This window comes from Lactuca sativa, chromosome 7 (genome assembly GCF_002870075.4).
Source record: "Lactuca sativa cultivar Salinas chromosome 7, Lsat_Salinas_v11, whole genome shotgun sequence".
NCBI lineage: Eukaryota > Viridiplantae > Streptophyta > Magnoliopsida > Asterales > Asteraceae > Lactuca > Lactuca sativa.
Genome location: NC_056629.2, coordinates 165797715 through 165825453, shown reverse-complemented (window position 1 = coordinate 165825453; position 27739 = coordinate 165797715). Strand labels below are relative to the sequence as shown.

Genomic DNA, 27739 nt, shown 5'->3' with positions numbered 1-27739 from the left:
TATCTTAACACATGTAGAATTAAAACCTTAATTCATGTAAGAAGCATGACATGTAACTTTTCCGTTTATACCCTTCAGTTCCAGCACACAAATCAAGGGCTTAGATCTCACAACAAACCTTATCAACCTTCTATAAGGTCTAAACTTTACTTCCTCAAACCCCAAAGCCTCTACATGATCGAATTTTGGTACATAACACCAAATTAAGAAACAACCCGAAACAGGGTGTTACACTGACGCTACCCTATTCGTTCGGTTCACGTTTCAAGGGTGAGTTCACGGCCCCACTTTTATAATTTCCAAATGCTTCAAGAGTGAGTTCACCAACGCTAACTATATAGTATGGTTTATATAATTATGACTAGTATATTAGGGTAATATTATTCCTAGTAGGTATCATGCCTAACTTTTATGGATAATATTATGCTGACTTACCCACGTGAGAAACATAATACCTAGTCGTTACGATGGCCGGACTTTTAGGGAACATCATACCTAGTTGTTGTCCTGGCCAAACTATTGGATAATTCAGTACATGGTGGTTACTTTTCCTATAATATCCAATCGAAACAAATTATCATAACTTAGTTATATATATATATATATATATATATATATATATATATACACACACACACACATATATATATATATAATACACATATAATATATACATATATACATACATATATATATATATATATATATATATATATTGATATTTCTATATTTATACATATATTTAGGCATTATTTTAAAACATTTTAAGTTAGAATTTGGTTAAAAGTGAAGATATTTAGTACTTGTCGAGTTGAAATACATTTTGCAGCCAAATAGGACATTCTTGAAAGAAAATGACCAAAACTGACAAATTTTGGAACCTAGAAGGACTGGAGCTGAAGTTGGTAGCTTAACAGAGCTTAAAAGGAAGAAACCCCATGAAAATATGAGTCCTACGACGTGGATTTAGAGTCTCATGGCATGAGGAGAGGAAAAATCTCGATGATAGACACATTAACCGAGCTCACAACGTGTGCACTATAATCTCATGTCATGAAAAGGATTCTTCCAGAAGATAACTACGCAGAATGCGGTATCCTTTCTAGACACAAATTGATCTAAGCTCACGATGTGAGACATGATTTTATGGAAACTATAAATACTCCTTCACATAATCGATTTGGGAGGTTGGATCTGATTTTTTGGAGATATAGTCAATTTCAGAGGCCAGATATCTACGAAAAACCCTTTGGAATAGAGAACATTTGAAGATTGATGAGTTAAGGATTCCACATCACATTCGGTTTGCATTAGATTAACTATGTCGAATTCTTATGTTTTTGTGTGCTTATTTTCTGTTATGTGTAGCTAATAATTAGGCTTTCGTTTAGTGTAGTGAAGCCTAATAGTATGTGCTAGTTTCTTATATTTGGATTTTATGAAGTTGGTTAATACATGTGTTTGATTATCATTACCTAGCATGTTAAATTTTCCATCTTTGTTGCCTTGATTCATGTTAAGTGTAGTTTAATGACCAACTAAATTGCATGAACTTGTTCACCTAGTAGTTTACGGTTATTATATTGTTGGAGCTAGGATTTGTCACATCCTAGATTGAGCAATAAAGGTAACAACTTTAACTGTGTTGGAGAACATAAATTTGATCATAATTTTGGTAATTTGTCTTGATCGTAGATGATTATCTAGACATATCTTACATAACCCAATTTTTATTAATAATTAATTATGTATTTGCTTGTGTATGATCATTACATAGTATTTTCATGAATTGGTAAAAAAAATATTAGGAGATCGGATGAAGACTGTTAATTATATTTAAATTAGTAACCAACTAAATAAATCCATACTTAGAAACTACACATAGGAAAAGGGGGGGGTTCGAAGCTAAACGAAAGTGTCTTCTTAATCTTGTTTACAATCGTTTTTAGTTGAGTGTTGAGTTTTAAGTTAATCTAAACTTGCAAAATCAGATAAAACCCCTTCTTTACTTATAAATTTTAGATTAATTTTAGTAATTCTTTTATTAGCTAAATTCGTTCCTTGAGTTCGCTACCAAACTTACATAAACTATTCTATAAATTTGACTAGGTACATTACTTACGCGCGATTAGTTAGTTAAGTAGTTTAGGATTATAAATTTAAAACTAGATAATATATAAATTACATATCAAGTTTTTGGTGTCGTTGTCGGGGAAGGGATATTTCAGTTGTTAATATACTTGCTTTAGGTTAATCAACCCTTTTTGTGGGGTAAATACCACAAAAAGTTAATTTTCTGCAAAAAAAAAATTATTGTTTTCTGTTTGATCAGTCACGGTGTGAGGGATACCTCTCACGACATGAGTTCAGTGTTTTCCAGTTTTTCGTTTATTTTCTTTATAGTTCGTTTTTACGTGTTTTTATTGTGTTTTATTTCAGTGCTTTATGACCAGAGGATCCATAAGTCCAGTAATTCCAGCACTCAAAAATCTAAAGTTAGCTTTCCACAAAAAAGAATGACAAGAAGGTTGACGAGTCAAGTAGCACTTTTTATTCCAACAAATTCGAGCTATTCGAGAAGACTCCAAGAAAGAAAGAAGTAGGATACGAACGAAAACATCTACTGAGGAAGATTCACATGAAGAAACAAAAAGTAAGGTCGAAGAAATGGCGGACATAGCGGATATAATGATGAAGGAGTACAAGAAAAGGTTGTGTAACGACAACGATCCGGGTCTTGTGACATACGAAATTCCAGCAATCGCCAACTTTGAACTCAAGGGGCATATTTTAGCCATGTTTAAAGATATCCTATTTTATGGGAAGGATCATGAAGATACCTTCAAGCACATTGATGAAGTCTTGGACATTGTTAACTACTTTAATGTCCCAAATACCAATAAAGATGCGGTTTTACTAAGGATGCTTCCAGTAATGCTTACTGGAGATGCGAAAGTTTGGTTGAAGTCACTCGCACTTGAAACTATTCGAAAATGGGACAATCTTAAAGAGGCGTTTATTGAACAATTTAGTCCCCCTTCAAATATCTCAAAGCTAAAGAAGAAGATATCCAACTTCCAATAAGAAATGGGAGAGTTGTTATACGAAGCTTGGGAGAGGTACAAGGGCCTTTAAGAAATTGTCTTCAACATGACTTGAATGTGCAACAAGAAGTCTCTATTTTATATAATGGGGTGAATGTAACAATAAGACAACTTATTGATTCTTAAGTTCCAATGAATAAGAAGAATCTGGCCACGATTAAATAATTGATTGAAGAATTCGTCAAACATTCAAGAGAATATCATAACCCGCGCGAAGATGCTATAAGAGGTAAAGGAGATGGAGGGAACGAGAACATGTATGCAATCATGGCTAAACTAGAGAATATGGATAGGCGAAGGATGAAATTGGATCAATATATACATACTATAAGAGTTGGGTGTGAAAATTGCAATGGGCCACACTTAACTAAAGATTGTGATTTGGATGAATATGGAAATAAAAAAAAGCTCATGTGTACTACTCAAGTGGTGACAAATATGACAAAGATTGGAGAAAGCCAAAGAAATAATGGTTTCTGTATGAATAATACAAGAAACAAAAGGAAGAAAAGCACAGGAAAACTGGATGAGGCTACTGTTGGATTTGGTGTCTAAGCCCATAATTATAATTGGTTTGTACTTGACCCGATTGTAGCATGGTCCTTTTGGGTTGCCTTCACCAGTGCAATATGATAGGATGAATTTTGAGAATAAGGTTATTTATGGTTTATTAAGATATTACAAGTACAATGTATTAATATGGAATTATTTAATTAGTATTGATCAAGAATTGATTTATTAATTTTGTGATCAAAAGAGACTAATTAAATATATGGGGATTGATTATGTAAATCAATCATTCTTGTAGTGTGGTCTAATGATCAATGATTATGGGATAAACTAATCCATGGATAGTCCATGGAGGTTAAACCCATGGAGCATGAGAAAGTGGAAAGTCATGGGTTATTAGGGTTTACCAAGTGTAACCCTAGCATGTCCAACACTATAAATAGAACCCTCCAAAGACCAAAATCGGTTGCCTCTTCTCTTTGAGATAAATAGATTATTCTCTTAAATCATTCTCTTGCATATTGATGTTTGTGAACCATTAGAGGCATCACACTTGAGGTGCTCAAGCTTTCTAGGGTCAAGAACTACAAGTCCTTCAAAATGTATGTCATCTAACTAGATGTTTTATTCAATTAGCAATTTGTATGCTAGTTAGGACAATGCTTTGGAAAAACTGAAAATATGCATGTATAATAGAGAAAACATAGATCCAAAGCATTTAGGGTTTCATGTGCACCATAGGAGTGTTATAGTGCTCAAAACGCAACAACTGCTACCAAAAAGAACACCCACCACCCGAAAAGAATATGGACTTTGAGTCAATGCTTAATAAGTTTATGATTGTTTAAGGGAACTAACTCTCATATGACTGTTTAATAACGTCCTTTTACCGATTGTAAAAGTTTTAAAGGATATTTTAGTGACGTGGCCTCCACAGTGGAACATGAATCGACTAGTACTGCTCCTATCTTGATCCCCAAGTTTGCCAAGTCATCCCCGATTGTCCCCCTTATAAATTGAAGGGTACCCTAAATGAGTGTTCCCCACCCACTTTGTTACCCTAATCATATCCTTTTCTTAATACAACCAGTTTCAATAGTTTCCCATATTGGCTACTATAAATCGAGAAGATGGCCTCAGAAAAAAGCTTCTCCTACGGTGGTTTTAGAGTATCGGACCTAGACATACCAACTGACTATGAGCTTAACACAATTTAAAAAGATCGTGACTGTGATGACTGTTGTTGGAGTTGCAATGGTGTCGTTCATCGGGGTTTGTGGTTGCGTTGAATGCTCTGGTGGGGATTTTGGTGGGTGTAGTTATGTCGGTAGGCAGCACGATGATGATTTTAGAGTCTTTTGGGTTTTTGGGGTTGTCGAAGGTTGTTGTTTGCTTTTTTCTAACTTCTTCATCTGCTAGTATAATATGTATGTATTAGGGTATGTTTTGTTGTTGGTGATTATGTGTTTTAGGTGATGTTTGTTGGTTATTTAGATTAGTGGTGACTTTTGACGATGTTAGGGTTTTTAGAACCGTCTTTTTGGGGGGGTTTTGGTAACACGATAACCTCATTTGTAATGTATGGCCACTTCAATGAAGAAAATGAAATCTAGTTCCTATTAACCAATGTTTTCATATGATGTCAGTTAATATTTAGCAATGTTCCCGTAGTACCACCTATTTTGTTAACTGTTGATTGATTTGTTTATGTGGATTGTACCATTGTTTGTATAGTCAAAGTACCTTGCCATATTTGTTTTACAATCGCAAAGAAACATTCATTTTTTGTCAAAGTACCTTGCCATATATGTTTTACAATCACAAACAAATATTCATGTTATGTCAAAGTAACTTGTCATATTTGTTTTACAATCACAAACAAACATTCTTGTTACATTACAAACAAACATTCATGTTACATTACAAACAAACATTCATGTTATCTCAAATTATGTTGCTATATTTGTCTTACAACGACAAACAAACATTCATTCATTCATTAATGTCATTACTTGGTGTTTTAAGGACACACTAACAAAATTAAGAAGACCATAACAAACATGAAAGAAAGACATATAACCCTAACAAATATAGTCCATAAACAAAACACTTTTAATCCAATTCCATTGGTTTGGATGATGTATCTTCTTCACCGTTTTTTCCCTCAACCCTTTTTGCCAACTTTTTCTTTATTATCCTCTCTGCCTTTTTCCTTAACTTGATTATACATTTTTGTTGACCATTCTTCTTATTCACAACACTTGTTAACGTACTTTCACCTTTTCCCTTTTGACTCCACTTCCACTTCCACCTTCACCTTCACCCTTTCCTTTTTTTCACACCATTTCCCCTTTGAGCTTGACCCTTCCATTTCTTCAATGCACTCCTACTTCCACCTTCACCTTCAACCTTCCTCTTTTTTACCTGACTTTTTTAGGGCTTTGACACTGCATCATAGGTTGATTTGTTGCGCCCTGTCTTTTTACAAGCACCACATATAATCTTTTTTCCTGAATTAGATACGTTGTGTGATCCACTAACCTCTGTACTATCCCTCTTTCTATTTATATTAGGTCTCCATGGTACTTTCCTTTTCAAGGGTGGCAATGGTTCTATGTAGTCTATTAGGGGGCACATTGCAATCCCATTCGTGCTTCATATTGATACTTGGAGGTGTTCATATATATGCAAGCATAATATAAAGGATCAACAAATGCCTCTACATTTCTGTTTATATAAGAAATGGTTTCCATTGAATGTACACAACCATACCCATTCAGTTGCCATATCCTACAAGCACATGTTTTCTTTTCCAAATCAACACCATATGACTCTCCTAAGTTTCTTTATTCAAAGGTATTCAGTCTACTAGGAAGCACTTGCCAATGCCTACAAATAAACACATTTACTATGAGCCACTATGGTTGAAAAAGAGTGACAAAGAAGAACAAAACTTTGTTGGATCTTCAATTCATTTATGGCAAGCCTTATGTTTGGACATACATCAAAATGTCCCCATCACTGCATTTCTGTCTCAAGCTACACATCCTATGCATCACATACATCAGACAACTCATTTCAACAACATCACACCCCCTCCTATTTGAAAAAATGCTCTGGACCATGACTTTGGATTCCTTCCCATAAGATGCATATATGCAACAGGGCTAATCAGTCAAATATCTTTCATTGCATAACTGAAAAAAAGGTTCAGTTGTTGCCTTAAAAGCCTTCCAAAACAGTTTCTCATATTGAGCCCCAAGAAATTTCTTCTTGAAGTTGGACAGATTATGCATGGAACATTGCCTATGTTCTATCTTTGGGAATAAATCCTTCACTGCTTCAATTATCCCCTACATTTACATCATAGGGACTGTAACATCCCAAAAATTATGAGGTAAAAATTTCATTTTTAATACATACAAAACACTAATTATCTTTCATTCAAACATTTAAAAGTATTTCATAATTGATCAGTCATCATAGTACAATCCCAAAATCATCAGGATGCGAAAACATAGGTGGATGCGTTGTGATCAAGTTGTTCCCCCTTTTCATTTCAAACTGGAAGTACCTAAAACCATAACCATAAAATTGTAAGCACAAATCTTAGTGAGTTCCCTAAAATATCGCATACCATACATATCAAACACATATTGGGCCACGCCCGGTATACAGATTTGTCAATCAATGGGCCCCGCCCAATGAGTGTAACGGGCCTTGCCCTAACTCGCTTAACAGGCCTCACCCACTAAGTATAACGGGCCTTGCCCTAACTCGCACAACAGGCCCCGCCCAGCATACAAACATGTAAGTATAACAAGTAATAACATACATAATAACCTTTGGGCCCCACCCACTAAGCATATAAACGCATACACATGCAAGAGTCACGCAGACATCTAGCACCCTAACATAATAAACCATGGGTCTACATTGGTGCCTTCGACCCGCTAAACATGGTGAGGAAGACTCACCCCAACTACTGAATCACACGGAAAAATCTCTGGCAGTTGGTCCGACAATCCCCATGCTATCAATACCAATAAAATCCAATTAATAATTGGATTCCAATCCATAACCATCAGTCTAAACTAGGGTAAAAGACCATTTTACCCTTTACCAAACTTGGTCTAAGGCCAAGGCCCAAACCAACTACACAAAAAGGCCCAATTCCAAAATGGTCACCCAAAGCCCAATTATGGCCCAATCTTCCAAATTGGGCCCAAATCCCTTCGTGGGCCTTCATCCAAAGGAACCCAATATAATAGCATTACCCCAAAAATAGAAACTTTATGGTCCAACAAGACCCTAATCTCCTAAGGTCCAAACATGGGCCAAAAACCGAGAAGCTCGAAACCGAAGCCCACATGCTGAGTACGCGAGGCGTACTCAGCTTGTACGCTTAGCATACACCCTCTGGGGCTAGTACGCACAATGTACCAGCTTGGTACGCCCAGCGTACTCCCCAGTTGGCCAACCCCACTTCATTAAGCACTTAATCCAATGAGACTTCAAGCCAAACTCTCAGATCTGATTCTATAAGACCACTTATCACGTAAATTTGGCAACTTTACACACATGCAACACTTCATGGGGATCAAGAGCTCAAAAAGAGCTTAACAGAGTTCTTAACACATGCATGGTTCAAGATACACCATAAATCTTGCATTTTCATGAACAAGGGGACCAAAACAAGTCTAGATCTAACACCAATACTTCTTGAGTGAATCAAGAATCTCATTAATCACTCTAAGGACTCAACATGCATAAAATAACAACATAACTAGATCTAACATCATGGATCATCAAGATGTGAGCTTTTTACCTCAAAAAGCTTGCAACTGATGAGCTGACCCCAAATGTTCAAGCTCAAGACACCTCTCCAAGTGATCCACTTCTTCTTCTTCTCCTTCACAAACCACCAATAAACACTCTTTAAGGCTCAAAACTCATAAAAACACACTAGGGTTTCGATTTCTTGGCAGAGGAAGGTGGAGGCTGTCTAAACATGACCAAATATGGCTATCATAAGGTTTAAATATGGTGCAAACCCTAAAAAATAGGGTTTCACTCATGCCCACGTATGCCATGCGTACTCCACATATGCCCCGCGTACGTGGTTAAGACCTGCGATCCAGAATTGCACCAGTACGCCCAGCGTACTCCAACTTTCCTGAAGTTGGCAATTTTGCCCCCTAGGGGCCAATTCTACAAAACATTCACACGCCAAGGGTCTAAACTAAAAGAGTACTTTGAATCGGGTGTTACAAGCACATTTAGAACTAGATCACAATTCAAACACATAAAGCATGGAATAATGAACACAAACATACCTTAGGTTGATCTTCTTGCACATTTTCTAGAAGCCATTTCCAATTGTCTTTATTTTCAACACAAACATACCTTAGGTTGATCTTCTTGCAGTGAGCTTCAGCGTTTGAGGTGAATTTTCCTCCTGTTTGAACGGGTTGGGATTTGGGTGAGTTTTCCTCCTGTTTGAGCGTTGAGGAAAACTCACCTCAACGCTCCAAGTTGACTCAACTCGTCGAGTTTTCGTAAACCACAAAATCATGATATCTCGCATCAACTCGTCGAGTTTTACCCACAATCGTCAAGTTCTTCCATTTCAACATAATCGGGACACTTCGGGTCAACTCATCGAGTTCCGCTGATGAGCTCGTCGAGCTCTTTAGTCTGTTAACCCCTTCTTAATGCATTAAGCCTTTATTCTTCAGATATGAACCCAATACTCTAGATCTATACTGGAAATACCTTTTAGAAGGGGTAAAGTTTCCAAATTTACCCATTAATCCCTTCCTAAAGAGAATAAGCTCAAACCCTAACCTAAAAAGGCCAAAGTCTTAATCCAAAACCACCAAAACTACAAGGTAGACCATGAGATCATAGATCTAGACCATAAGACCCAAAATATCACGTAAAGTTCTAGCTTTCTCTACATGCATGGCCATTAGAAGCTCCTAAAGGCCAAAATGATGGTCTAAAGGTTGCATGGGACTTCCATGGCCATAAATTTGGCACCTTTATGCCATGAAAACCCCTCAAGACCTTAGATCTGAAGTGTTAACCCATTTGGGACGTCCAACTCTCAAGGACCCTGATATTTGGACAAAACCACGCAAAATATTCCAAAAAGGAGATCTACAAAACTACAAGGAAAGGTTCAAGCTTTATACCAGAAAAGTGACGAAAATGAAGCAAATTTTCTGGATCCAACGGCTCCTCCTTGTTCCTCCAAGCTTCTCTTTCTTCCACAAGCTCCAAGCACACAACACTCCCTAAAAAATGGCTCACAAACTCTCACAAATGTCTTAAGGTTTCAACATTTAGGGTTAGGACAATGGAGGCTGGGAATGAGGCCAAACCCTAAAGCATAAGGTGTTTAAATAAGGTGCACAATCTCAGATCTGGGGTTTCCCAAACCCTATCCAACTTGTCAAGTAGGTCCTCCCCAACTCACCGAGTTGGTTTTTAAATTCCCGCGTGCCAAATTATTCCAACACGTCGAGTTCTCACCCTTGAACTCGACGAGTTGGCCTCTTGATTGTAGATTTTATTTCCTTAATTAGCCTTCTGGAATTTGGGTGTTAAAATATATGATTTTTTCTATCCCTTCCAACAACACATAATAATTGACCAGTACACATTCCTTTTAAAAAAAATATCCATCCAAGTTTATAATCTATATACAGCCACTTCTCTAACCCTGCTTTAGTGCATGAAACCATATATATATATATATATATATATATATATATATATATATATATATATATATATATATATATATATATATATATATATATATATGTCACACCCCCAAACCAGACGGTGGAAACGTCCTGGGGTGGAGGACTTCATTTGTAGTATCACACCATATGAATTATAGTAATCAGAGTACAAACAACCACTGTATTTAAAAGTATAAGTATTTACATGTGTTTGATCATTGTATACTGAAACCAAATAGTTATACAAAAGAAGAAGACAAGACATAAATAGTTCCATCTTCTCAAAAGCATGGGGAGTACCTATCTACTGGTTCCCTGAGAATACAAGTAATTTGAAAAGAGCTTATCAACATAAAGTTGAGTGAGTGCATAAGTATTTATGTTTGAAAGAATGTTTTCTGTTTCTTGAATATGTAAACTGTTCCAGAAAATCCTATATTTTATGTTGTATATGAAAAGTAATTTTAATTACATAAAGCTGTTATGTTTGTAAACCAATGTTTTGTATTTGTATTCCTTTTGTAAACTTGTATCCAAGAGTGTTCATGGTTTCATCAACTGTTTTGTAAATTGTAATGCAATACTGTAGTTTTGTAACTTATAAACTAGTACTTTGAAAGTGTACTTAAGTTTAGTTAATTATACACTAACGTATTTTTAATATCTTTTATATGAGTTATTATAACCATACTAACTAGATGGCCTGACCCAACGCTATGAATGCATCGAAAGCTGTTGATAACAACTGTCACTCATAAGCATGTATGCCTGACTGTAACTAGCAGTCTGAGTGCAGGGTTGTCAATCCCAATATAGATTTATACACACATTGTTTCGACCCTCGATTGGAGATTCTGGTTATAATGTCAGGACTTTAACTATATTGTTTAAATGAATTAAACAACCTGTATCAAATGACTCATAAAAAGAATATAAAAGTTACATGTATGATGAAAACCCAATCATTCTGAAATAATTGATTGATAGTATGTTCTTGAATTAGTATTCACAACACGTATCTGAAAGATGTATACCCTTGAATAGTTTTGAATCAAACCTTTGTTCTTGTAAAACATAGTATTTTAGTATACTTGAATTATGAATTAATGTTTTGTGGATCATAAATTATACTTATTATAATTTATATGTACTTTTTGTATTGATACCGAGTATTCATGAATGCAACCCCTTGCTCAACATGTTACAAAGGGTAATTGAAACTTAATGAACTAACTTTTATATATGTATACATATACAAATATATATAAGTAAAATTTAAATGACACTCGAACAAACAACTGATACTTGTAATCCCACATCCAAACAAGGAAAATGAACCAAAGTGGGTTATCAGTCCTAAGCCTTTTAAATCTTATATATATATATATATATATATATATATATATATATATATATATATGTATATATATATATATATATATATATATATATATATATATATATACTAGTATGATTTTTGGGAGAAATATAAGTTTATAAAAACATTTAAAAGAAGTTTAATATATTGAAATTCATTTTGGTGACTTGATGTCATTTTGATACAATCATTGAAAACCATTTGATTTGATGATTACTAAAATCCATTTTGATATGATATTTGAAACCATTTGTTTATAACACAAAATCTTTGTGTTAGACTTGTTCCACCCCCCCCCCCCCTAAAACAGTAAAAACTATGAACATACGGGGGTATGAACTCACCTGTAGTGAGTGATTCGAGTGATAGGTCAAGGTAGGATGCTAAGTGTCAAGTGACGTCTTGAACACAAACGGATCCTACTAGCATATAATGATACATATGTGGATAAAAATTAGTATTTATACAACTAATCATGCAAGGAAATCACCTTGGGGACTAGGAAACACTTGAATTGAAGTGTTACAATCACATGTGATTGCACGTGTGACAATATATATATATATATATATATATATATATATATATATATATATATATATATATCCTTCGAAAGTAAGTTTTTCCATCTGGCATAAAGTTCAGAGACAACTTGACTGTTGGCCCTGCATTAGACCTTCTTATCTCCTCAACATAGGACCACAACTTTGCATAAGTTTCCACTATGGCACCTTCAACAAGAGACACTGCATGTTGCTTAGCTCTCCTATTTTGTCCCATACTAACATCTATGCTAAATTTAGTCTTTACTTCTTCTTTTAGCATCCTAACATTGAATTTCTGATTCTCAAGAACTTCCCTAGTGAAATGACTACCAATCCATCTATAATTAACAACTGACTCTAACTTAAAATTTATGGCACAATTATGCTCATTGATAAGGGACTTGATTTGGAATGAGTGCTCCTCACTCATCCATGATGCTTAGATCCTAAATGTACATTCACTATCACAACACTTAACCAATAACCTTTTACTGTAATTTTTTTCGTACTACAGTTGATACCCATTGGCTACAACATAATTACAAAGCATGAATTTCAATTGTTTAGGGTTGGTGAACATCATACCTAGAATTGGCAACTGCTTCGTCCAAGATATGTCTTCATTAAACATTGGTTTTCCTTTCACATCTGGTACATTGTCATTTTCAACATCTGGGACATTGTCATCTTCATCATCTTTTGGTTTTTCACCTTCTGTGGCATCCTCATTTCCATTTTCCTGACTTACCCCTTCATAGATTACTTCCATGTTGCTCTGTTGTGGACTCACGAACTCAGTTAGTTCAACACTTTGTTCCCCTTCGAATGACATGTTTGAAATAACAAAACAATTGTCCTTATTTTCATTTTCTTTAGTTACATGCACAGTAGTACCAAAATGGTCCATGTAAACAGGCAGTTGTACTCCACACCGATAAGTAATGTCTATAAAGTATTGATATTGAAGTTCATTAGAAATCAAGCTTAAACCTTATGGGATTTCTAAATTAGGTTGACAATAATCAAGCTTGTCACACTTATCTTGTGTGAATCGTTCAAGAAAACCCACAAATTCAGTATAAGACATACCAGTAAAATCGATATTCTCAAACACATGATGAATACCATCAGAGTAGCAAAAAGGTTTGCTGATGAACACACATTGGAAATGAACTTTGATTGAGATGAATATAGCCATCGATCTACAGTAACTATGTTGGGAGCAAGGGTTTCTTCAATGAGGACGAGGGGTTTGAAGAACGCAATCGGCTTATTTAAAACAACTAAAGATAAAGGTAATACACGTGGCCATTTCATTAAATGACTTGGCACCGATATTTTCTTTCGTGGCATGTATATTACCTTTGAACTCGGTATCATGTCACATAAAGGTAATTTAAAACAGTAAAATGTAAGTTCATTCCCTTAATGTGCAAAAAAAAGGAAAAAAAGAAATAGTGACCTTTTAAAACAAATATGATAAGTTTGATGGGCTAATATGACATTTGTCATTTTCTACTTGATATAAAATTAAAATCAATTCAAGTTTATTATATATGAAAAATGTATGTTGTTATACTTTGTGATAATATAATTTATAAAGTATTAAAATAAAAAAGATATAGTATATATTTGTTATTTGTTAAAAGTTAATTAATAAAATGGATGTTTTGGATAATTTATATAACTTATAAAAATTAAATATATTGAGAATATACTTTTAAGGCTATGTTTGACGTACTACCTGAAAAGCTAGTTGTCGACTGAAAAGCTAGTTGTTAAATAAAAAGTTAGTTGATAACGGAAAACCTAGCTGATAAAAATTATCGTTTGGTAAAATTGGCTAAAAACAAGCTGAAAAATATAAAATGATATAAAATGACATTTAATAGAATGTGTTTCTATAATTAATTAAGGGATATATTTGAAAAAAATTTAAAGCTCCTAAAAAGCTAGTCTGAATAGCTTTTTAAAAAGCTAGCTTATAGGCTACTTTTTGGCTTGGCAAACATGACAATTTAAAAAAGTATTATAAAGATTATATAAGTTTTGAAATGAAATATTTATTTTATCATTCTTATATAATTTTGATAGAGCAAACGATATCATATGTTGAAAATGGTGTAATAACTTTTAGAGTAAATTACACGATTCGCCCCTTGTAAATGTGTCAAAAGGCACGTTCAGTCTCTATTTTTAAAAATTAACTCGGACCGTCCCTGTAATGTTTTTTTCTCACTCGAACCGTCCCTGATGGACATAAAATGACTATGTTACCCTTTTCATTTCTTTTTTGATTTATTTTTCAGTTTGTTTATTATTGACAATTTAAAAGAAAAACAAAAATAGGGTCCACCACTGTCACACCCTTAATCTCTGCCTCCACACGCAACCTTCGTCTTCATCAGTTCATCTTCATTCTTATATTACCGGAGCTATGGAGAGAGAGAGAGGGGGGGAGAGAGAGAGGATTGTCCTCTCCACCACGATCGTCGTCGTAGATACCGAGATAGAGAAGCCCATCGCTTCACTCTACATGTACAACACCATCGACGGAGTTACTGGATCATCTTTGATTTGCAGGTTCGCTTACCACCATCTCCAACATCACCATTGTCTTTTCCGTTCGATTATCACCACCTGTGCGTCGCCATCTCGTGCAATTTAGGGTTTGCAAATCTACATTCGTGAAATAACTCATCTTGCTTCTCTGTTCGTAGATCTGCACACTATGGATTTGCACATTGTGGATTAAATTGCGCTTCTGGGTGGTCGTGTCGGAGAATCAAATCACACCCACTGCTGCCTTCCATCTTTCCTGAAATAAATTACACCCTCAGATCTAAGGTCACCTAGGGTTAAAGAAGAAGAAGAAGACAGAGGGGGTGAGGCGAGGTCTGGTCGGAGAAGAATTTGGTCTTCGAGCTACCAGCCACAACCATCAACTCTCCTTCCTGAAAAGATTTCTGGGATTTGTTAACAGGAATTTGGGGGAGAAGACTTATTTTTCAAATCTCTTTCAGATGTAGGATTAGATTTAGGTTTGGTTTTTGGGTTTAATTTTCAATTTCTGTTTTTTATTTTGGTGGTGAATGGTGGTGTTTGACAGAGGTGACTGGTAGCCAGAGATGGCTGATGGCCGGAGGTGGTTGGTTGCCAGAGATGACTGTTGGTCGGAGGTGGTCGATGGTTGGGGGTTGTGATGCAGCGCAAAAAAAAACAACACAAAGATAACCAAGAATGAACCTGTTGATTCTAAAAGAATAGCCAGGACAATCTCTTCAAAACCACGTTGAGTCTACGAATACCGTGGGATTGGCTTCAAAATCTGGGTTAACACACAGAATTTGGGAAAAAATCGAAAGTTCATAAAATTGATGATTGACCATCCAAATTACATCAAAAACAGTTAAATAAGAAGCATAAATTATAATGAAACCCTAAAAGTCCATGGGCCAAATACAAACCCAAAAACAAAACCCAAAAATTAAGGAAAAATAACAAAATTATTCATAACTCCATTTAGAAAGCGATTTCTGGACTCAAAAATGGGTAAGTCCCCTTAGGGTACTTATCTAGACGTGCTCCTTGCTCCAAGCTTCGATTTGACTGGTCGTAGGCCCGAAACGGAGATTCGTAGCCAAAGTTATGGCCATTTTCGTGAAGCCCCTTTAGTCACACGATCGTGGGCCTCTAGGAACGCAAGGGCCCGATCCTCCACACTAGGGTCCGCATCATCCCCTCCCGAGTAGATAAAATTCGACCTCGAATGTGCACCATGGTCATCATCAGAAGAATCCCCATAATAAGGAAGCAAATGCTTTACATTTAATACATCGGAACAACGAATGTGGCTTGGCAACTGTAGACGGTAAGCATTGGAATTAATCTTCTCCACAATCTCCACTGGTCCAATCTTCTTAGCTGATAGCTTGTTGTACTCACCAACCGAAAAACGATCTTTAGTCAAAACATCCCAAACAAAGTCACCTACTTCAAAATCAACTTGTCTGTGTTTTTTATCTGCATCTTGCTTGTACTTGGAGTTAGCTCGGACCAAGTTGTCATGAACAGCCTTATGAACATCATGTAGTCCTCCAACAAAATCCTGCACTTTCTTTGGAACAACCCTAGAAACAGGCAGTGACATCAAATCAAGTGGTCCCCGTGGCTAAACAGAATAGACCACCTGAAATGGACTATATCCAGTACTTCGGTTGATAGCATGATTATGAGCAAACTCAGCTTGACAAAGCTTCTGATCCCAGGTCTTCACATGATCACCCACTAAACACCGCAAAATATTACCAAGGGATCGATTGACAACCTCTGTTTGGCCATCCGTTTGAGGATGATATGCACTATGAAAATTGAGCTGAGTGTTCACCATTTTCCATAGGCTGCGCCAAAAATGACTCAAAAACCTAGTGTCTCGATCTGATACAATAGAAGACGGTAATCCATGCAAACGGTAGACGTCTCGAAAGAATAACTGGGCCACATTAACTGCATCCGTCGTCTTTTTGCAAGGAATAAAGTTCACCATCTTAGAAAAACGATCAACAACCACAAATATTGAATCATTTCCCCATTGAGTACGTGGTAAACCCAACACAAAATCCATACTGATGTCTACCCAAGGTTGTGATGGAACAGGCAAAGGCATATAGAGTCCTGCATTGGTAGATGTGCCCTTTGACACCTGACAGATTCGACACCGTTTAACATATCTATCCACCTCCTTGCGCATTGTAGGCCAAAAATAAGATGATTGTACCAACTGTAAAGTGCGATCTCGGCCGACATGCCCTTAACCATGCAGCTCCCTAATGATTTGAAGGCGGAGACTTGAATCAAGGATGCACAATTGATTGCCTTTGAAAAGAAAACATTCATGCAGTAGAAAATCAGACATCTGTCCAGATTGTATACCCTGCAGAACAACAGAAAAATAAGGATCAACCGTTAGCTGCTCCATGAGGACATCCATCCTCGGCACACCAACCCTCATGGAAACTAGCAAATTACTCCTCCGACTCAATGCATCAGCCACCCGATTTGACATCCCATACTTGTGTTTAACCACGAAAGTGAATTTTTCCAAGAACAACATCCACCTCCCATGTTTGTGTGACACCTTATCTTGACTGCGAATATGTCTTAATGAATCATGATCTATGAACAAAACAAATTCCTTATGAAATAGATAATGGCGCCAATGCTTTACAGCTTGGACCACTGCATAGAACTCAACATCATAAGTGCTATAACGCAGCTTTGGCCCCGTCAACTTCTCACTAAAATAGGCAACCGGTCGTCCTCCTTGACTTAGAACTGCTCCAATCCCAACCTTGGAAGCATCCGTGTGTAATTCAAACACTTGAGAAAAGTTTGGCAATACAAGAATCGGTGATGTAGTAAGCTTCTCTTTTACTAATTGGAAAGCTGATTCTGCTGCTTCGGTCCAAGTAAAGGTCTTCCCTTTCATACAATCAGTCACCGGTGCCATAATAGGACTAAAGTTTGGAATAAACCTCCTATAGAATGAAGCAAGGCCATGAAAGCTTCGAACTTCAGTGATGGTAGTTGGACTTGGCCATTGTCTGACAGCTGCTACTTTAGACTCGTCCACCTGTATTCCTTCCCCAGAAACAACGTACCCCAAGAACAAGACTTTAGGAACCATAAACACACATTTCTTCATAGCTGCGTACAAACTATCCCGTCGAAGTTCAGTCAAAACCTGCCTCACATGGTTGACATGCTCACCAAAAGTAGCACTGTAAATAAGTATGTCATCAAAATAAACGACTACAAATTTACCAATAAAGGGCCTGAACAACTGGTTCATCACACGCATAAATGTACTAGGAGCGTTTGATAAACTGAAAGGCATCACCAACCACTCATACAATCCTTCACGAGTCTTGAAGGCAGTCTTCCACTCATCCCCAGGCCTAAGTCGAATCTGATAGTACCCGCTCTTCAAGTCCAGTTTCGTAAAGATAGAGGCACCGCTAATCTGTTCAAGTAGTTCATCAAGTCGAGGAATTGGAAATCTATACCTCACCGTGATCTTATTGATGGCGCGGCTATCAACACACATACGCCAAATACCATCCTTTTTAGGAGTCAACAAAGCAGGAACAGCACACGGACTCATGCTCTCCCGAACATGACCTTTTGAAATCAAATCCCCCACCTATCGTCGCAACTCCTCATGCTCTCCGGGACTCATTCTGTAATGTGGCCTATTAGGCAACTGAGCTCCTGGTTGTAAATCAATATGATGTTGGATGTCACGTAAAGGTGGCAAACCATCAGGTAATTCATTAGGGAAAACATCAGCGAATTCCTTGAGCAGAGGAACCATAGCCTCAGGAATTTCAACCTCCTTAGCGACTTCCTTCCCAAGCAATACAAAAATTTCACCTTCTGCCTCCAACTCGTCTTCAAACTGATTAAGGGTTAGTAAAGTACCTGAAGGTCTCGGAACTGGCTCATTTGGCTTATTGGGAACCAATTTTATCTTCACACCACCAAACAAGAAACTGTAAGTGTTAGTCCACCCGTTATGATCTATGTTACGATAATACTCCCAAGGTCTGCCCAACAACAAATGACATGCATCCATAGCAACCACATCACACCACACATCATCTTTATACGTGGTACCAACAGAAAATTGAACAAGGGATCGTTTACATACAGTGACCTCGCCACCCTTCTTAAGCCACTGTAGCTTGTAAGGCTTAGGGCGATTTTCTGTTTTCAAAGCCAACTTTTGAACTGCTTCTTCAGATATAAGGTTATCACAACTTCCTGAATCAATAACAAAAGTACAAACCTTTCCCAAAATAGTACATGTCGACTGAAAGATGTTGTGTTTGAGCCAATCATCACCAACAACTTTTGGTGTAAAACAAGACCACCTTACCACCAAATTTACCCCCACATCTCCAGTTACAACTTCCTATTCACATTGATGCTCTTCGTCATACACAGGGGGATCTTCGTAATTTTCACCGGCATCATCATTTTGCCAATCATCTTGCTCAGCAAACAAATGACGTTTTCCGACCTTCTTGCACTCTAATTGTCGGTGACCTGTCTCCCCACAACTAAAACACTTCAAGCTGCTACTAACAGTTGTCCTAGGATTTGGTCCAACACTGTTAGATGTCGGTCTTTGTTGATTAGGCACAACACGGGGTACCATACCACCCGTCCCGGGACTTCCTTCAATATTGGCAGTTGAAGACGAACCGCCCACCTGACGACTTTGTTTCTCAAAAGCCAACGCCCGTTGGTGCGCTTCAGAAATAGATACCGGGTCAAACCTATTTACAGAGTCCATGATTTGGACCCGTAGACCCCCAATATATCGAGCAACGAGTTGTTCCTCTGTCTCCTGGATATCGTTTCGGGCAATCAATTGGTAGAACTCAGTTGTGTAATCTTCAACTGATTTGGCACCCTGCTTCAGATTTTGCAACCGTTGGTACATCAACCTTTGAAAATTATGGGGTAGGAAGTTGGATCGTAAACACTTCTTCATCTTCCTCCAAGTCACGACCTTTGACTTTCCGAGCCTGTCTCGTGTCAGTTTCAGTTGTTGCCACCATGCAGATGCCCTACCACGTAGCCTGGTAGCAATCAATGACACTCTTTTGTTTTCAGGGACTTCTTTGAACTCAAAAACTTCCTCAATAGTAGCCAACCAGTCGATGAACCCCTCTGGATTCAAACTGACCCCGTCGAATTCTGGGATATCAATTCTTATTCCGGCCTCCCAACGCCTATTGTCACCTCTATGATCACGCCTTGGCCGCCTTTCTAGATCATCTTCAGAATATGAACCGTCACTACCGCCGAACAGGTTCCCAAATTCACTATCTTCCACTTGAGAATGTGTTCGAGACCTTTGCCCTCCTCGATTCATCAGTTCAACCATCCTATCATTCAGTTGGTCAACCATTTGATCCATCCTCTCCTCCATTCGTGCAATAATACGTTCTTCTAGTTCTTGCTCATGAACATTAGCGGGCGTCATGTTTCTCCTTGGAGGCATTTTGAACCAGGAATTCGGCTCTGATACCAACTGATGCAGCGCAAAAAAAAAACAACACAAAGATAACCAAGAATGAACCTGTTGATTCTAAAAGAATAGCCAGGACAATCTCTTCAAAACCACGTTGATTCTACGAATACCGTGGGATTGGCTTCAAAATCTGGGTTAACACATAGAATTTGGGAGAAAATCGAAAGTTCATAAAATTGATGATTGACCATCCAAATTACATCAAAAACAGTTAAATAAGAAGCAGAAATTAAAATGAAACCCTAAAAGTCCATGGGCCAAATACAAACCCAAAAACAAAACCCAAAAATTAAGGAAAAATAACAAAATTGCTCATAACTCCATTTAGAAAGCGATTTCTAGACTCAAAAATAGGTAAGTCCCCTTTGGGTACTTATCTAGACGTGCTCCTTGCTCCAAGTTTCGATTTGACTGGTCGTAGGCCCGAAACGGAGATTCGTAGCCAAAGTTATGGCCATTTTCGTGAAGCCCCTTTAGTCACACGATCGTGGGCCTCTAGGAACGCAAGTGCTCGATCCTCCACACTAGGGCCCGCATCAGGTTGGAACTTGGAACCAGTTTAAGAAGAAGTTATTTTCTAAAAATTATAATAAATAAAAAAATTAGATAAATTGAAAACAATTGAAAAAGAAATGAAAAAGAAAAAGAAAAGGGCAAGATAATCATTTTATGTTTGCGAGGGACATAATGTGCAACTTTTAACGGTATAAAGGACGGTCTGATTTAATTTTTATAAATAATGACTAAATGTGTAATTTTACACTTGGACGAGGGACGAATCGTATAATTTCTCGAGCATCTGCTCATTTACTGTTCAAAGAAAATTTATTTTTATTGTTTAAAATTTTCTCTACAAAGAAAATTGATTTGTATTGTTTAACATTTTTCTACAAAATTTCACTTTCTTTTAACTAGGTGTACACATGCGCAAAGCGGCGGCGACAATTATTAATGTTTTGGTTTTGTTTATTTAGAAAATATTATTTCTGTGTTTCAATAACTATAAATTTTTTGGCTGATATTTTAGAACAAAATCATGTCTAATCTTTGGGTAAACATCATGCCCACATTAAAAAAGAAAAAAATAATAATTGATGTTTTCTTTGTTAAATATTTTCATTGATTTTTTATAATAAATAGTTTTTTATATATAAAAAATGAATGGTTTATACATAACAGATTTGTATATTAAGTTATCAAGCATATACCTTTTAAATTTCAAGAAAATTTAAATATGTTTTATAATATAATTAAAGATTATGTTTATAGCATGTAAAAAATGTAAAAGCTTTTATCTAGTACAAACGTAGGGGGTACATAATTTAGTTATTACTATAGTAACCAATTCCAATTTTATGAATAAAACAATTTAGAATACTAAAAGTTGTTATAATAAATCGACTCGTTCTAGTCTTTATATTTCAATGTAATTATAACCGGAAAACAGCTTGTCTATTTTTTATCCTTATTGCACCACTTAAGATGTTAAAGACAAACATGATAGATTCTTATCATTGCAAATCAATTATTTGCTCAAAACCATTGACAATGCTGTGGGGAAAAAATATTAAAACAGCCAAATTTATCATTGAATTTCAATTCAATTATACTCTTTCTTGACGATGAGAAATCAACATCCTCTTGACTTGTTGGACTTAATAAACTACTTGACTTATACCTTTTTTTTTTAATCTTTGCCTAACATATAATTAATAAAGCTTACTATATTTTTCAATTATGAGCCTTTGGGTTTCTTAAAAGCCAATACCAAGAGTAAATTACACAAATGTCCCTGTCGTTTAGAGTAATTTGCGTGTTTGGTTATAACTTATTTTTTTATTCGGACAATCATTATCATTCAGTTTTGTTGCGTTGTTGGTCCCTGCTATTTGTAAAATGACTATATTACCCTTACTGTTTCATTTTCTAATTTATTTATTTTAAATGTATTTCTATATATTTTTGTTATTTGTTATTATTAATTTATTAATTTATTTATTGTTAAATATGTTACTCTTTAACCATCACCCATCTGGTTCCTTTCTTTGCCGAAGGAAACTACCACCCATACATCATCGGAAATTACCACCACATCTACATAAATTACCACCATCTCTCCCACCCGAAAAAAAAAATCGAAGAATCTAGATGAACCTCGATACAATAAATCCATTCAAACGGAAATCAAATCCAAAATCCAAACAAGAAATCAAAATAGGGAATTCAAATGAGAAATTTGAACCAAAAATCAAACCTAGAATCAATTCATTCAAACCAGAAACTCACCTTTCAAACCATATATCAAAACCAGAAAAATCAAAAAAAACATAAAATTGACCCAAAAATACATTTGCAGCAAAATCTACGTAAAAATACATTTCGAGGAGTAGATATGATGGCGACTGTGGGTGGTTTTCGATGTTTCATCGGTTTAGGGTTGGGATCATTACTAGGTGAGAGAAGATGGTAACCACCATTGTTTTAGTGATTATTGATCTAGGATTTAGGTCTTAAGCTCGATTTAGGGTTTTTATTAAAAGGTCCTGATGAAGTTGAAGGGCGTCGACGATGTTGAAGGGTGACAACAGAGGTTCTTTAAGTAAAGTCGCCGCCAATGAAGCATTTTAGCGGCTTCATGGTGTTCTGATTTAGAGTTCCAAACTTCTAGTTTGAGAGAGAGAGAGAGAGAGAGAGAGAGAGAGAGAGATGTAGAGACAATCGGATATATCAATTTGTGGGTGTTGTTGGTGATTTCCGGTGGTCAGGTGGTGGTGCAGATCGATGGAGGAAAAGGTCGATGGTATCGATCGGCGACGTACGAACGACATTTGACGGTTTTCGATGGTTCAACGTCGTCTGCGTTCTTTCTTTTGTTTGGAGAAGAGATGTTGTGAGAGGAGACATATCATACTTTTAAGAATGAGTGGGTTGAGGTGAATCTAGGGTTGGGCGTTTGGTATTTAATTTAATTTATTTTAATCTTTAATATAAAAAGAAAAACAAATCATTAATAAAATAATAAATAAATCAGAAAGGTAAAAAAGAGTCATTTCATCTATAATAAGGACCAAACATGTAACAAAACGAATAATAAAGATCTTTCGGGTAAAAAAAATAAGTTAAGGACCAAACACGTAAATTATCCTAAACCACAGAGACCATACGTGTAATTTACTAATAACGAGTTATGTTGAACGTATTATGCCTTTATAGTAAAAAAAATCTAATTTAGTCATTAGTTCATTATAAGATATAAACTTCATTTTAGGTTATAACATTGATTTCTAAAAATTTATTTGCTATTGGAGGATGCCGGGTGGGTGTTCAATATGGTGATCCACACCATTTATGTTTACCCTTGTTTCGTATAAAGGTATTTGGGGTTAAAAATCAATTTATACAAAAGTAAATTGATTCGTGTGGGTGTTAACTCTAAAATAGTCCACAAATTCGTATATATCATTGTCGTCTACATTCGGTTTCCACCTTAGGGCAAATGTAAATGAGTTTAGGTTGTTCATTATATTTTGTTTAAGTTATCATTGGTCCTTAAATTTGTTTAATTTGTTCATTTTAATCATTTTAATCGGAGATAAAAGATATATAAAATCAAATGACATTGTCAACGTTATAATTAGTCAGTGAATAGTGAATTTTTCTGAGTGTTTTATTTTAGTGATTATATTTTGTTTAAGCTACTACTGGTTACTGAATTTTTTTTTTTTTTTTTCATTTTAGCCACTCTAGTTTTTTTTATTATCATTTATAAAAGAAAATTAAAAAAAAACTATTATTTTTTCTTTTTCTCCACAATTAAACTTGTTACATCAATTATTTAGAATAAATTATATGAATAATCTTTGTGATTTACGGTAAGGTGCACATTTAGTCCTTTAACTTTTGTAACTCGAAAGTTCTTAATGACTTTAAAAGAATACTATTTTGATTTACGATAGGATGCACATTTAATCACAATGATTATTCATATAATTTACTCTAAATAATTGATGTAACAAGTTTAGTTGTGGAGAAATATAAAAAGAAAATTGTAGTTTTTTATTTAATTTTTTATAAATGATAATAAAAATAGATTGACTAAAATGAAAAAAAAAAAAAAAGTTCAATGACCAATGGTAGGTTAAACAAAATATAATGACTAAAATAAAACACCAAGAAAAAGTTCAATGACTAAATATAGCATTCACAATGTCATATACTGACTATCACCTGATCAAAATGATCAAAAATAAAAAAGTCAAATGACTAATGATAGCTTAAACAAAGTATAATTATCAAAATAAAAGTTCAATTACTAGAAATGACCTATACATCCAATGTAAAACGAATTGATTTTTGGAAGCCGTTAAAATTTTACCACCAATCTCTCCAACTTAAGCCTAAAACTTTATCTATAGGTGGTCGACTCACCTTTATAAAGTTGGTTTTGGAAAGTTTTGGCATCTATTATATGCCCGATATTTTAATTCTCGAAGATATTTTTAAAATCAATGGAATCTTTTTAGGAGTATTTTTGGGGGTAATGATGTGGGAGAAAGAAAGTTGAGAAGGATACATTGGAACTTGGAAGAGAGTGATGGCTAGCAAAACAAACGGGAGTCTTTGAGTTGATAGACTTTTTTATCAATTTGGCTTTACTGAATAAATGGATTTTGTGTTTCTTTTTTATGGGTTCCGGTAATCAAATCTTTGATGATAGCCATTTGGGCCATAATTTAGTCGGGTTGCTCCAAAATAGCATATGGACAAATATCGTTCATGCTTCTAAAAATATTACAAAGTAAAGGTTTGGACTTCGACATTTTTTTTGTGGCATAAATGTAACACTGTCACTTTTACTTGATGTATTTTCATTTATTTTAAAAACATTTCATAATAAAATCACAGATTTCATTTAACAGAAAAATACAATGGAATACATAAAATGGATTATTTCAAAAACATTTCATAATAAAATCACAACATTACGTCCTTTAAAATCCAATCAACCAAAATTGTTTAAAAGCAATTATATAAGTAAATAGAACGTGTCAAATGGCATTATTATTCAAATTAAATTACCCATAAGTGATTCAACCTCACAGAGCCAACCGTAGGGATGAACATTAGAATCATTGGAACTAGAACCGGTCCGGAACTGGACTAGAACCGAACCAGATTTAATAAAATGGATCGCTTAGCGGTTCTCTACATATAGCAAAACCGGTCCCGGTTGCAAAACCGGTTTGGTTCCACAAAAACCCAGTTAAAACACTGGAACCAGTTTTCAAATTTCATAATTCACTCATATGAAGTCGGAATGTAACGTCCCAAAAATCATGACCAAAATTTTCATTTTTATTTATTAAATAACAATAGTTATTAAAATCATTCCATCCAAACATAAGTCATAGTATCAAGTCAGAGTATCATATCAAAATATCAGAGTAAACATCTCATACTAAACGTTGTGGTGTATGCAATGCAGTCATCCCGAACTCTTCCTTTTGCTACCGGAAGTACCTGAAACCAAAACTGAAAACTGTAAACACGAAGCTTTGTGAATTTCCCTCAAACTACCACGCACCATACACATAATCATGCTACTAGGAGATACGGGCCTCGCCCACACTCAAAAAGATACGAGCCCCGCCCATACTTGGATAACTAGGAGATACGGGCCTCGCCCACACTCCGCTAACTATGAGATACGGGCCTCACCCACACTCAACTAACTATGAGATACGGGCCTCGCCCACACTCACTATCTATGAGATACAGGCTTCGCCCACACTCAGCTATTTATGAGATACGGGCCTCGCCTACACTCAGCTATCTATGAGATACGAGCCTCACCCATACTCAGCTACTAAGCACACATACAAGTATCACACAGACAACAAGTATAACCAAATCTATCAATCAGTTCTATATCCACACTCGAATAATGCTATGAGATATGGGCCTCACCCACACTCAGCTACTAATAAATAAACATAACATACACGGGTCTGCCTTGGTGCCTTCGACTCGTTCAAACCAGGAGGAAACTCACCTCACTGTCGGATGAAAGCTGAAACATCTCTGTCCGGAATCAGTTCTACTCACTCCCTGAATCAAAACAACCCCTTAGTTACCATTCCATACTTATAACCCTTAAGGGTCAACTCTTGGTCAAGTCAAAGTCAAAGTCAAGTCAAAATCAACGCTCCAAGTTGACTCAACTCGTCGAGTTTACCCTTTAACTCTTCGAGTTCCCATGAATCACAGAATCATGAAATCGCGATCTAACTCGTCGAGTTTCTCCTTCTCAATAGAAACAGGACTTTCCCAGTACAATTCGCCGAGTTCCCTTGTGGACTCGCTGAGTTCCTTCGACAGAATTAGGAATGTTTGACCCAACTCGTTGTGTTCCTCCATGAACTCACCGAGTTCCTCATAGTTCTTAGTCTATTAAGCTATTTCCTCTTATCTAAGGTTCCAGAATATAAATCTACATTGTTTCCATGGTATACATTTGTAAATTCGACAACTTGATGGCTTTGCATGCCTCAAATGGACCCAATCTCGAGGTATGGCAACCTACTTCTATGGATATGGTCTTTTCTTGGACAAGAATGAGTTTAGGACCCTTTTTATGAATCTAAGGACCAAGTAACACTGAGAATGGGAATTTTCAGCATCAAGACTATGAAGGTTTATCATGCTCTAACAATGGGGTCAAAAAGATCCATAAAACAACACTAATATAGATCTAAGCTATTAATCATCAAGTTTGAGACATTTTACCTTAGAAAGTTGACAAAGATGGATGAGATCCCAAATCTAGTGCTTCTCCTCAAGATCAATGACCTTCTAGTTCTTCCAAGTCCTTCACCAAGCACAAGAACACACAAAAATCCACTCAAAACCTCTAGTTTCTCAACAAGGAGCTCACAATACGATTTAGGGTTTTAGGGAGGTTGATGAGGGCTGGTGGGGAAAGATTAAGTCCTTTAAATAGGGTACAAAACCTTGAAAATTAGGGTTTCCCTCTGCCAGCCTACTCGTCGAGTTGAGGCCTCTCAACTCGTCGAGTAGGTTACTTGAATCACACGGCCCATATGATATCTACTCGATGAGTTTGGGGCTACCAACTCGTTGAGTTGCTCTTATAATTTGAATAAATAGTAGTTTAAATACATACCACAATCCATGCGTTAAACGGAATTACTTCATTTTTTCCATAATGTAATTTAGTGTTTTTACTTTATTTTAGACTATAAAAAACATATTTTGGTTAAATATTGAATCATATACAAACCCCAGAAAACAACATATAAATGTTGCTTTTTTTTATGTTTCAGCATATT

At 35.9% G+C, this 27739-nt stretch overlaps 1 non-coding gene across 1 annotated transcript; it reads right to left on the bottom strand.

The window, feature by feature from the left end:
• Positions 1–3051: 3051 nt before the first annotated feature.
• LOC111919120 (small nucleolar RNA R71) lies at positions 3052–3157 on the bottom strand. Its single transcript, XR_002859406.1, has one exon. It is a non-coding gene; the product is annotated as a small nucleolar RNA R71 (small nucleolar RNA).
• Between the last annotated feature and the right edge of the window lie 24582 nt (positions 3158–27739).